Below are 14411 nucleotides of genomic sequence, written 5' to 3' on the forward strand. Positions count from 1 at the left end.
AAAAAAAAAAAAAGAAAAAAGAAAAAGAAAAAAGGTAATGGAGGCAAGGAATTAAGATTATCAAAGAATAAAGATAAAACAAAATATATCTGCACCTTAACACATTTTCTCAGTATCTCTTTGCATGGCAACCTAAGACTATTACCCTCGTTCCAATTGCTGAGCAGACATGTCTTCTTAGGTAGTCTGAGTGACAGACGCCACGGTTTCTGTGGTGTGTACACTGCTACATGTTTAATACATATTGTATGGACAGCCTCAAGGCTCTCCTTGAAGAGTCTTTTCAAATGGATCAAATAGCATACATAATACTGTTATGAGATCTGTGGGGTGTCGCTTTTCTGGCCAGAAACCTGTGGCTGGTGGTACCTTTGCCCAGATTTTGCTTGGGCCCACTGAGTTTGTTCCACCCACTCGGCCTGGCAGGCTGTGTTCAGCTCACACTACTGGCCAGGATCCCATGCCTCCAAGGGAGACTGCAAGTCAGGCGTGGAGTGGTGGGGTGTGTGTGAATGAGTGTGGGGTCTGGCCACTGTGCAGTCAGACATGCCAGCTGCTGCCTCAGGGAAGACAGCTCCAGGTGCTGGCATGCGAGCTGGCTCTCTGCCAGGCTGCAGCTGGACTAGGCACACCACAGGAAGCTTCCCCAGCTGGCACCAGGGAATAAAATGGTTCCTAGAAGCTTGGAGACACCAGAAACCACAGGATCCTACAGATGGAATCACAACCCTGGCTTTGGGAGCTCCCAGGTCTGGGATTCCCCAAAGGGCTGCAGCTCTTCTCTCCTTTTCTTCACCCACAATGTGGTGAACAAGGGGTATGTCTCAGCTCTGTTTATGTTACAGCTCTTTTAGCCTTGCCATTGAGTGGGTCCCGAGTTCTTGTCCTGTGACCATGAAGAATTAGGTACACAGACAAGTGAAGGGTGAGCCAGACAAAGAGAAGCTTTACTGAGTGACAGATAAGCTGAGTCTCCCAGAGAGAGCAGCTCCTTTCCAGGGCTGGGGTGTCCCAATGAGTGTTCAACTTCTAGCAGAGAGTATAGCTCCTCTCTGCAGCTGGTCATCCCGTCGCCTGTGCAGCATTCAGCAGAGAGGAGGCCCTAGAGTGGGTGACTCCTCTCTGCAGCTGGTCACTGGCTGAGCATAGATTTTATGGGTTTTTATGGGCCTCAGTGGGTAGGAAGTGAGTGCTGATTGGTCCATGGGTGGCCATAAGCAGGCCCAGAAAAGGCACCACAAGTTCCCACTCCAGTCTGCATGACTGGCAGCCCAGCCCTCAGCCTTCGGACCCTCCCTGGCCTGGAGCCATGGTCTCTCTAGGTACCCGACCTCCCTGCCCAGAAACCTGTCTGCCTCCTGCTGCCCTTCATGGCTCCCAGGCTGTAGGTGCCAAGGAACGTCTGCAGGCCAGTGCCAAGCTGCCCTCAAGACTCCTTGGCTTCCCTCCCATGCTTCTCAGTGCCCAAAGTCTGGAGGGTGCCAAGGCAGCAGGGGGCTGACATGTCAGCACTGCCTGGAGCGTGTGCACACCCAGCCAGGCTGTGACAGTACTCAGGCTTATCCTTGGCTTTGCTCTGAGATCAGACTAGGTGCTGACAGCAGGGAGAAGCCAGGCAGTGGGAGCAGGCACCTCTGAGCCTGCAAGGGCAGGGGGTGCCTTCCCAAGCCGCTAAGAGTGCAGAGAGGCCTGGGTCTGCAGCCATGGTTTAGGTGGCTGCCCCTGTGCAGCAACAGGGGTGGGGGAGGAGGGCGGGTCCTGCCTGTCCTATGGTGCAGGAGGTCCCTGCGTCTGCAGCAGTGGTTTGGATGGCTACAGCTATACCCAGGAGGGTGGGGCTCCTGCCTGCTCCTGGCACAGAGAGCACAGGGATGCTGGGGTCCACAATCATGGCTTAAGCAGCTGCAGTGGCACCTGGGGAGCTCCTACCCAACTCGGAAGGGGCAGGGCATGAAGCCCAGCAGTGCCTCTCTGCTGCAGCCAGCGCCTCCCTGCGCAGTCAGCATGATGGCAGCAGCCATTCCACATGGCCCACCATTAACATCAATACAGAATTATAAATGTTCCCATGATATATACTAGGTATGGAAAAGGTGGATCCAGAGAAATTCATGAAGTATTCCAAATGTTCACAAATTATTAGTCTGCCACCATATTACCTTGATCAAGCCACATGTATTAATAAAACGACAACAACATTTTAGATAAAATGAATTGGGCAGTCATGATGTGCCAGGCAGAATGCTAACTGCTTTACATTTAATACTTACAACAACCACAGAGGCAAGTACTATCATGATATAAATTTTACAAATAGGGAAACTGAGGCTTGGAGAAAACTTAGTAATATGGCCCCTCAATAATAAGGGATGCAGCAAGTTGAACCTAGCACTGGGGGACTCCCAAAATCAGGGTCTTAAACATTGGACATTACAGCATTTATGCAACAGCATGTAGTGGACAGTTTGCCAGGGTATCTAAAACGGGTTTTAAAATGAAAACTATCACAAAACAGCACAACATATCCCAGGCAATTAAAAATAGCTCCTCTGAGCTCTCTTCCTTTATAGTAATTTTTTCCCCCTATTGATGAGGGTAAGAATTTGCACTGATTGTGAAGAACCATTCCGGGGAAGAATTAGTAAAGTCCATATCAGTTTCGATGATCTCATTTCTGTCATTGTAACTATCACTCCCCTTCATTTCTGACAATGGGGCTGTATAGTTCAGATGTTTATGTGTTTCCTCCTCTGAGTTGCTGCCACTCATAATTGTGGCCCCCAACAAATTGTAAAACTACAAATATGATGAAGATCAATGGTTTAATTCCTTTTAAGTGAGAGAACCTTTATTTTCTCATGAAAGTGTATGTACTAACAGAAATACAAACAGAGTATCTCCTAGCCTAAGATAGATACTTAGGAGACAAGATTACAGTCTGATTTTTTTACACCTACCATCTGTTTATTTAATGAGAATTATTAATAATATTTCCTCATTTAATGAGAAATATGGAACCAATTCAAGTGAATTGCTCACATTACGAATGAAGTCTCACGACACAGCCATTCAAAATCCGAGTGCAGATTAGTTAGGGGGGTATTGCCTACCATGTCCATTAACTATAACAGAATTCCTTCAAGTGTATGAGCCTAGGAATTTTTCTTACAGGATCAACCGGCATTACTTCTGCTATGTCTTCGGAAGACTCAGGAGAGTCATAAAGCAGTGAGCTCTTCTAGAAGAAGAAAAGTGTTTACTTGGTCTTTATAACCTTGAATGCATGAATTCATATGCAATTTAATGGACAACTAAAGGATGAGTGAATAAATGAGCAGGAAGCAATGATTCTTCTCTAAACACTGCTAATAAGGAGTCACCTGGCATTTCCTCCCCTGTGGATATTAACTATCTAAAATTCTGATTTAGTAGGTCTTGGCTGAAGAACTGCATATCTGAAATCTCTCTAGGTGTTTTGAATTATAGGCAGGTAGAGAACAACTGCATTAATATAACTTAGAAACAGGAAGACCACTACCGGTAGTTAAAAATACAATATAATTTGTTCATCTATTTTATATTTATGTAAATATTTATACTTATAATTTATATATACACATAAATAATATATATTGGCTTTCCAACCTTGTTCTGAAAAGAATATAAAATAATTAACAGAGTGTTACATGTAATATCAGATTTTAAAAGTAACTTAGATTAAAAAGCAAAAGAAATACACAGGTAAAATGGGTATCAGTCAGAACTAAGATTGAAAGATCATGCTGGCTTAGAGGAGTGGAATATAGTATGTGTCAGACAAACCATGGATCAGAGTTAGTGTTCCTGTCGACTTTGAGTTTTTGGCACTGCCTTCTGTAGCTATGCAGGGTAAGGTGAGCTCAGAGTGGATTTCCCTTTGTTTACAGTGTGATGCTGCTTTTCTTTTCCCTCACCAGTGTTCTTTGAGCCAGTAACACTTTTGTAAAGGAGAAAATATTTTTATTTCTGATTCTTTCCAGAAAGTTCTCTCTTGTCCAGCTTATTCATCTCATTAATATCATTGCTTTAAAAAACAAACAAACAAAGCAAACTCTAGAACAGCCATTTAAGAATAAAGCTGATGATGATTAAAGATATTCCTGGAGAGACGAAATGGTCTCAACTATCCAGAGATGTTAATCAGAAAGGGAACAATAATCCGCAAGGAAGATGCATTCACCTGAGCACCATGACGCTGCTGAAACTGAAGTTATTCTTACAGCTCAAAGAATGATGTGTTGTGTGAATGAATGAGAGTAGAGAAGCCTGGGGAGGTTTAGGGAGAAACAGAGAGCAAAGAATGCAAAGTCTTTTAAAATCTGAATATCCAAACTGAAGGAATCAAATTGTGGGTCACTGGTTCAGCTTTTGTGCAAGACCTTGCACAGGCCAACCTGGATCCAGAATGAAATGCGACACTCGTGGGTCTCTCCATGCCAGATTTCCTTTCACTGTTCCCACTCAGCTGCCCTGGAGGCACCAGACAACTGTCATTTCCAAACACAACCCTGATCCACTGCCTACTTTGATAGCGGGATGTGGAAAGTGAGAAATCTCTCTGGGCTCCTATTCACTTTAAACTGGTAAAACCAGTAAATGGAAGGTGAGTTTCCTACCCCCTACCCCTCCCTGTGGTTGAGCAGTTTAACAGAAAACAAATCCTACTGACTCACAAATATGCAAAGCATGAGGCGGACCAGAAACTTAGCCCAGTTTTACAGGACAGCCTACAGAAAGCAGTAATGAAGACCCTAATACCCTGAACTTTGGGTCTATGGCCCAGTCAGTAACATGAGAGCAAATGGTAGAGGGATTCCTGCTCTCAGCATGTCACCACTGTGAAACTGCAAAGGGCTTCTTCAACTTTTAAGACCCCAGGACACTGAAAATTCTAAAAATAATATTCTGTGGAAGTACTGGAAAAGAATTTTTCTTTTTTTTTTTTTTTACTTTAAGAAAACACATATTCAGGAAAATTAGCAAAATATCAAATACCTAGAGAGGTCAATAAATTTCAAGACAATGCGAATGTACAGTGTTCATATTAAGTTCCAGAGGGATTTACCTGTGTCCTGGGAAGAAGCATGGGAAACAGACAAGCACTACACTTGAAATCCATAGTTCAGCTGAGCTATTCACTGGTTCCAATCATGGTAAGGTAGGGATAGAATAATCATAAGCATTAAATGTGAAAATGTAGCCTACAATGCCCAGAAAATTTCTTGGCACTCAACTGTTTTTCAGTTCAGATGAATCTGAAATTGATGGCATTGAGTTAGAAAGAACTTCATGGCTACTTGGTACTCACTTCAAGTAATGCCATAAGCCATGGTATAAGCCTAGTCTGTTCTTGCAAAACTATAGGCTGCCTTCAAACTCCATCTCCTTCAGAGGAAGGGAGCAGTTATGGGTCTGATAATGAATTTACTTATGTTTAATAAAAGAAGAGATGGGATGTTGGCAGGTTGATTCTGAAACCGAGGGCTCTTTACTGCAATATACCTTCTGCTCTGTGTACCAATAATCTTATGCTTAACCTCACTGAGTTCTTTCAAGAATAGTTAGCAGTGAGCCACTTTAGCACTCGTAAGCAGTCAGGGCTGCTATGGTTCACCCTAGTGAGACAATGACTTTCTGGCTGCCCAATCAGGCAGTAAAACATTAGGGTAGCGAGTACAGGGTGCAGAGTCAAGCACACTTGAGTCTGAAGATGTCTTAACTTTACTAAGACTTTTTCATCTGTAAGATGAAAATAATAATAGAACCTACTTCTCAGAGTAATAGTGATTATTAAGGAAGATAATAAATACCAGTTTCTTGGTACTGTGCCTGACACATTGTGATTAGTCAAAGAACTTTGACAATAATTAACATTATGGAGATTAAAAGATGTGTGGTTAGAAGTAATATTATGTGTGAGTGCAACTGCAAAAATACGTGGACTAAATTTTTTCTAAAATTGGCTGCAATGATGTTAGTCTTTGAACATCAATAGCTGATTACATATTACCTAAAATTCAGTATTACTATACAGTAAGTGCTGTAATTTTGTCAAACTTTCAAAACTAGCCCAAGATGAAACCAGACTCCAGATATTTCTATATTCTTGAATTTTGCTTTAACTTGAGAACTCATTCATATTTTTATGCCAGACAATAGATAGGAATCTTCTCCCAAAGAATAAATCAAAAGATTTAGTGTAGGAAAGAAGTAAAGAAACAATACAAAAGAACTGGAAAAAAATCTTTTTTTAGATTCAAGGGGAATGTGCAAGTTTGTTACCCAGCTATATTACATGATGCTGAGGTTTGGGATATGAATGGTCCCATCACCCAGGTACTGAACATGGTACCCAACAGTTTTTCAGCCCTTGCCTGACTCCCTCCCTCCCTCTCCCTCTAATATCCAGTGTCTACTGTTGCCATCTTTGTGTCCATGAGTACCCAATGTTTAACTCCCATTTATAAATGAGAACATGCAGCATTTAGTTTTCTGGTCCTGTATTAATTCACTTAGGATAATGGCTTCTAGCTGCATCCACATTGTTGCAAAGGACATGATTTCATTATTTTAATGGCTGTATAGTATTCCATGTTGTATATGTACCATTTTTTCTTTATCCAATCCAGCATTGCTAAAAATCTAGGATGATTCCATGTCTTTGCTATTGTAAATTAGTGCTGTGATGAACATGCAAGTACATGTGTCATTTTGGTAGAATGATTAGTGATACTGAGCATTTTTTCTTATGTTTGTTGGTGGCTTATATGTCTCCTTTTGAGAAGTATCTGTTCACGTCTTTTGTAGATTTTTAGTAAGGTTATTTGCTTTTTGCCTTTACAACTGTTCAAGTTCCTTGTAGATTCTTGGTATTAGATCTTTGTTGGATGCATAGTTGGCAAATATTTTCTCCTACTCTGTATGCTGTCTATTTACTCTGTAGATAGTTTCTTTTGCTATGCAGAGGCACTTTAGTTTAATTAAGTCCTATTTGTCAATTTTTGTTTTTGTTGCAATTGCTTTTGAGGACTTAGTTATAAGTTCTTTCCCAAGGCCAATATCCAGAATTGTGGTTCCTAGGTTTTTTTCTAGGATTCTCATAGATTGAGGTCTTAAATATTTAATCAATCTTGATTTAATTTTTTTTTTTTTTTTTTGAGACGGAGTTTCACTCATGTTACCCAGGCTGGAGTGCAATGGCGCGATCTCGGCTCACCACAACCTCTGCCTCCTGGGTTCAGGCAATTCATTTAATTTTTATACATGATGAAAGATGGGGATCAAATTTTATTCTTCTGCACATGGCTAGTCAACTATCTGAGCACTATTTATTGAATAGGAAATCCTTTGCCCATTGTTTGTTTTTGTTGATTTTGTCCAAAATTAGGTGGCTATAGGTATGCAACTTTATTTCTGAGTCCTCTATTCTGTTCCATTGGTCTATGTGTCTGTTTTTTGTTTTTTGTTTTTTTTAACTAGTACCATGCTATTTTGGTTACTATAACTTTACAGTTAGTTTGAGGTCAGGTAATGTGAAGCCTCCATCATTGTTCTTTTTGCTTAGAATTGCTTTGCCTACTCAGACTCTTTAAAAACAACTGAATTGGATTATAATCATCAACAGATAGAGGCTGTAACATTTTTATATTGTTATTGGATGACATCAGTAGAAGTCAAAACAGTATTAGCTGTTAGGTGCATGAATGGGTAACAGCAATCACCTAGTACACAGGTACTTGTGACTAAAGTATACTAATATCTGTGTTATACTCATGGTATTTTGAGAACTACAATGGAAAAAAATGAATTATTCCTCAAGAGTGGCAACATCATTGATATTATCAGAAGAAACTGTCTAGCAATAGGTCAGGAAAGTAAAGGCAAATAATGGCTTTTTGTGTGTGATTACCAACATAAAGTCCTGGAGAGGGGTCTTGCTCTAAAATTTCTTCTATAACTGTCCAGAAGCACCAGTGCACAAAGCCTTTAGTGACAAACAGAGTGAGTCAGGCCAGTCTTCACGACAAAGCCATTCCAGTGAGGGGGTTTGTGGGGCTCTTTGTGAAGAACCTGAGGGCTGCTGGAAATTTAAACTCAACTTGGCATCATGGAATTCACTAAAGGCTCCCCCACTTTGCAAACAATCCTAAGAAATCCTGTCTTTAAAATATTTGTCATTCAAAGTGGGGAAAAGCCAAGCCAGGGAGAATTTAGACAATTTTTATCACATCAGAGAAGCTGACAACTAAGTAGTCTGACAAATGCTGTTACCTACTCCACTTTCCCTCTCCTAACACATGTGGAAAGAACATATTGCTACATTTAACAAAGATGACCATCTTGCGTTCTGACTAGTACCTGTGGAATAGCCACAGCCTGACAGCTAATGATAACAAAATGTTCCACTGTGTTCTTTTCCACTATCAAAAAGAACGGTCCAAGACATGGCTATGCAGTATTTCCCCATCCTTCACTCACTCCCAAGGTGTCCATCCAGCTCTGGTGAGTCTCTCCTACCTTGCAGGCATTCCCATCAGATTTTGGCAAGAGGAGTGGTAACTGTGGTATTTCTACAGCTTGGGATAACTCCCTAAATGAAGAAACCTATGTTAAGACCAAATTTTACTAAAATAATCTGAGTTCCCTCATCATTAGGAAGGACAGATAATTCTTAGCTTAAGTATCATCACATACTGTCATGAGAGCTTCCTTTTTTATGAAAATGCTGACAAAAGGTAGCTTCTGCTAGAATCTTCATCCAGTACACATGTACCAATGAATTTAAAGTACAGCGTCTCTTCCTGATAGGATGTTCTGGCTGTAGTAAACCAAGGAAAACTCAGATATTACATCTGACAGTAAATGAATATACTGAACTCTAGCTAATTCGAGTTCTGTGAATAGTAACTCCCTGCTAGAGAGGGAGTTACTAGGCTGTGAATACCAACTCTCTGTTCAGAGACATTCATTAGCCATGACCTATATAGGAATAAAATGTACATATTTTCACTCTAATTTTTTTTATGTACAGAATAGCAATTTATGTAGGAAAAAGAAAAGACTCAGATATTTGGTTTTCCTCTTGGGGATATATTTCTCAATAGCAGGAGCCAAGGACAATGTTTTGCCCAGGTCCAGAAAGTACACAGCTTCTGGCAATCTCCAAGTTAGCCAGAGCCTAGAATAACTGGGAAGATGCCATTGATCGTAAGCAAGAGAGAAATGGGCACAAAGAGAATGGCATGCATTTGGAATCACCACTAGAAGGAAACTGAGAGGAATGAGGTATCCTGCGACCTGATATAAGCATATTTCCACACCTTGTGTTTCTTCCCAGGAACCTCTCCAGTTGTTTCTTTCTTCTTTACAAATTGCATAAGACCATGAAAATCATGTCACACTCCCTACCTTCTGGAAAAAGAGGGAAGAGCAGGTTTTAGAAGAAATTTTCTTCCTTACAGTTCGATGAAGATAGTGGGACAGTGGAGAAGAGATATGTTTCTACTGGTTATCACAACAGGACCAAGAATTATCCTGGTATACATACATACATACATACATATATATACAAATATGCATACATACATATGCCTTTATATATGTAAATATGCGTATATATACAAATATGTACATATGTATACACAAACACACACATATACATACATTATATATATCCCATTACTTATTTCCGCTCATCATTTAAGTTACCAAAACATATTGTTTCCCTTTCAAATCCACCTTCTCTTGTCCATCTCCAATCACATTTCCTTATTTCATCTGCACATAGTATCTCACTTGCATTACTAAAATACACTCCTATCTGGATTCTCTCTTGTTTCTCACCATTATAGCTTATCTTTCACATGGCTATCAAAATTGACTTTCTGAAACAAAATCTGATCATGCCATTTCTTTACTTAAAAAATGTTTTCCTGTTGTTCTGGGCCCTCTTATTTTTGTCTAGGATGTAGCCTTGGAAATTATGCTAAAATTCAAAAATCTGCAGGTAATTCTGATGCATAGCTCTACTGAGAACCACTGTATTAAAATGGTCTATGTAAAGACTTGAAGAATAAGCAGACATTTCTCTGATAATGTGCTCAAAATTCTTATCTGGGAGAAACCAAGAAAAGGGAGCCATTTTTTTTGTCCTGGTGTATGTCATGTAATTATTAAAATGCCAAATTAAATAAATTCACCATGGATAATAGAAGCAGTGGCATTCTCTACCTTTTCTCTTTCAGTATTGTATAGAAATAGAGACCATTGGTATGAAAGATTCCCCAGCATTGTTGAAATCCAGGCTGACATTTTATCCAAATAGAGCCAACTTTCCTGTAGTGATTACATACCCTGCCTGCCAACTAGCTCTGCCAGGTCACTAGAAATCTTACCAGAACTCCTTCTTCATTATTTGCTAAGAACATTGAGGCTAGGGGAAAGAGAAAGAAGGACAACAAAATGACAATCTCAGGCAATTCAGTTCTGGGAAGATTTGTTAAGTAGGAAAAACTTGTCTTTATGCCCCTACTTTTTAAATTTTAAATTTAGAAATACTCAAATATATACAAGAGCCAAGAAATTTAAACATGTACCCATTATCTACCTTCAAAATTATCAACACCTGCAATATTGTTTTATCAGTATTCCCCACCATACATATTCTTTCCACATATACACTGGATTACTTTGTAGCAAATCTAAGATATTGTTTTATACATATATAAGTATTATACTATGAACTTGTAAAAGATAAGAACTGTTAAAATAGAACAAGAGACTTCTTGCATTTTATTTTATTAGTTCTCTATTGTTCCTATAACAAATTACCAAAAATGTACTGGTGTAAAGAAAAAAAAATTATCCTTTTATAGTTTAGAGGTCAGAAGTTAGAAATGAGTCTCAAGGATCAAGATGCTATCTGGGCTGGTTCCTGCCCCATAGGGGAGAATAAATTCTTTGCCTCTTCCAGCAAACAGCATTCCTTGGATGTAGGCTACATCACTCCCAACTCTGCCTCTGTGGCTATATGGTCTTTTATTCACTGACCTTCTTGGCTCCCTCTTCTAAGAACCCTTGTGATGTGGGTTGGCTCTGTGTCCTCCCACAAATCTTACCTCAAATTGCAGTCTCCACCTGTGGGAAGAGGGGCCTGGTGGGAAGTGATTGAATCATGGGAGTAGACTTCCCTCTTGTTGCTGTTCTCATGACAGTGAGTGAGTTCTCATGAAATCTCTTGTTTAAAAGTGTGTGGCACCTCCCCCCACCCTCTCTCTCTCTCTCTCTCTCTCTCTCTCTCTCTCTCTCTCTCTCCTGCCACTATGTAAGACATGCCTTGTGATATGGTTTGGCTCTGTGTCCCTACCCAATCTCATCTTAAATTGTAATCCCCATAATTGCCACATGTCAAGGGAGGACCCCAGTGGAAGGTGATTGGATCATGAGAGTGACTGGATCATTTCTTGTGACAGTGAATGAGTTCTCATGAGATCTGATGGTTTTATAAGGGGCTCTTTCCCTTTTGCTCTTATTTCCCCTGCCACCTTGTGAAGGTGCCTTATTTCACTCTTATTTCACTCTTACTTCCCTCTTTCAATCTTATTTCACTTATTTCAATCTTATTTCACTTATTTCAATCTTATTTCACTCTTATTTCCCCTGCCACCTTGTGAAGGTGCCTGCTTCCCCTTCCCTCATGATTTTAAGTTTCCTGAGGCCTCCCCAGCCGTGTGGAACTGTGAGTCAATTAAACTTCTTTCCTGTCTAAATTACCCAGTCTCGGGTATTTCTTTACAGCAGTGTGAGAACAGACTAATACACTTTGTTTCCCCTTTGACTTCCACCATGATTGTAAGTTTCCTGAGGCTTCCCTAGCCATGTGGAACTATGAGTCAATTAAACCTCTTTTCTTTATAAATTATCCAATCTCACGTGGTTTTCTATATTGTCATGCAAATAGACTAATACACCTTGTGATTACATGTAGGACCTACCTGGACAAGCTAGAGTAATCCTTAACTAATTATCTCTGCCAAACTCCTTTTGCCCATGTAAGGTAATACATTTACAGGTACGAAAGACTAGGATATGGGCATCCTTGAGAGGACGAGGCATTATTCAGCCTACCACAAACTTAACATTTAACAATAGTTCCTTTGTGTCATTAAACATCTAGTCAGACTTCAGATTCCTTTGATCATCTTATAGTTTCTTTGGTTTGGTTTCATTTTCAAAAGTTTTGTTTAAATTAATACCCAGTCAAAGCTCATCTACTGTAATTAAGTTTATTTTAATCAATAGATTTTCTTTATTTTCCTTCAATCTATTTGTCAAAGAAACTATATTGTTTGAGCTATTGAATTTCCCACATTTAGGATATTGCCTGTGGAATTATTTAACGCATTCTTTTGACCTCCTTTTCTTCCTGTAAACTGATAGTTAGATCAAGAATTTTGATCAAATCTAGTTTGTATTTTTAGCAAAAAAGATTTCCTAATGTCCCCCATTCAATTTAATAATATTTTGTTTTCTTCCAAACAAAACCATTCTCCCTGACAAAGTTCTATTTAGCTCCTGGCATCCATTATGCCGTCATATAAGTTAGTTTAAGAAATAAGGTGCAGTGCTACAATACAAATTCTCTCTTTAGCTTTGTTCTGCCCAGAAGCACCATTCATAGAATCCTAATGATGCCAGTCACTTCAATCATGTCACCAGATTGACACTGTTACTAACTAGTTTGGTCTAAATTTGCAGCTGTAACTGTTCTAGAAGGATTTATCCATTGATTTTATAGATTCAGCCTGTTTTGGGAATTATCTTAGGTCCCAGGATACTTCGTGTGTTACATCTGCAGAGAATAAATGAGTGAGCCCACATTCATGAGAAATTCAGGCCACAGTGGAATATCAGGAAGCAGATATTACTTAATCTCCCTTCTTCTAAGTGTGTGTTGTTACTCTGACCCATCCCATCTTTTTCTCTTCCTTCCCTTACCTCCTAAAAGAGAAAGAGATTAAGTAAGATAACAGGAGGAAATAATCCTTGGTCAATGCTGACCTCCTGTCTCTTTAAATTCTCATGGTCAGATAGCTGAAATCAAGGAAGGTATAGAACAGATGACAACTGTAAGACAAAAAAAAAAAAAAAAAAAGGTGTTCACAGCTATGTAGGAACAAGATGAGAAGACCAGGGCAACAACTACTTCCACTCTGCTGATTTAAAAAAAGGAAAATTAAGGATAGGAATCTGATTTGAAAAGAAAAGCAGAAATTGACAGCCCTATAATGTGTTGGAAGGAATGAATTATGTGTCCTGGATTTGACTGCAAACTCTACCACTAACTAGCTATGTGATTTGGGGCAAATCTTTAAATGTTCTAGGTAGCTGGTCATCTTTAAAATGCAGATGTGGGCCGGGTATGGTGGCTCACACCTGTAATCCTATGCCTGTGGGTCAGGAGTTTGAGACCAGCCTGGCTAACATGGCGAAATCCCATCTCTATTAAACAAAAATTAGCCGGGCGTGGTGTCACGCCCAAAATCTCTTTGAGGAACTGTCATACCACAAAGGTTGAACTAATTTACACTCCCACCAACAGTGTATAAGTGTTCCTTTTCTCCTCAACCTTGCAAGCATGTGTTATATTTTGACTTTTTAATAATAACTATTCTGACTGAATAGCCTATAGTCCCAGCTATTCAGAAGGCTGAGGCAGGAGAACTGCTTAAACCCAGGAGGTGGGGGTTGCAGTGAGACAAGATCATGCCGCTGTACTCCATCCTGGGCAACAGAGTGAGACTCCATGTCAACAAAACAAAACAAAAAACAAAAAGGCAGATGTGAATTAGATAGTCTCTAAAGCCCCATTCCACTGATTCTTTTTCCATTGCTTGTTATTTCTAATGTGAAATACAACATAAAACGTATATTCATCCCTTGATCTCACATATTTACTAGGAGTTTTTTAATTTTATTTTTTTAACTTCTATTTTAGACTTGGGGGTATATGTAAAGGTTTGCCACATAGCTAAACACCTTCCATGGGGGTATGTTGTGCATATTATTTCATCACCCAGGTACTAAGCCTAGTACCCAACAGTTTTTTTTAATGCTCTTCTCCCTTCTCCCACCCTACTTAAGAGTCAAGTAGACTCTCAAGCAGACCCCAGTGTCTGTTGTTTCTTTTCTTGTGTTTTTGAGTTCTCATTATTTAGGTCCCATTTATAAGTGAGAATTTGCATTATTTGGTTTTTTGTTCCTGCATTACTCTGCTAAGGATAACGGCCTCTAGCTCCATCCATGTTCCCACAAAAAACAAACATAATCTCATTTTTTATGGCAGCATAGTATTCCATGGCACATATGTACTA

The sequence above is a fragment of the Cebus imitator genome, unplaced genomic scaffold (genome assembly GCF_001604975.1).
Source record: "Cebus imitator isolate Cc_AM_T3 unplaced genomic scaffold, Cebus_imitator-1.0 Scaffold70, whole genome shotgun sequence".
NCBI lineage: Eukaryota > Metazoa > Chordata > Mammalia > Primates > Cebidae > Cebus > Cebus imitator.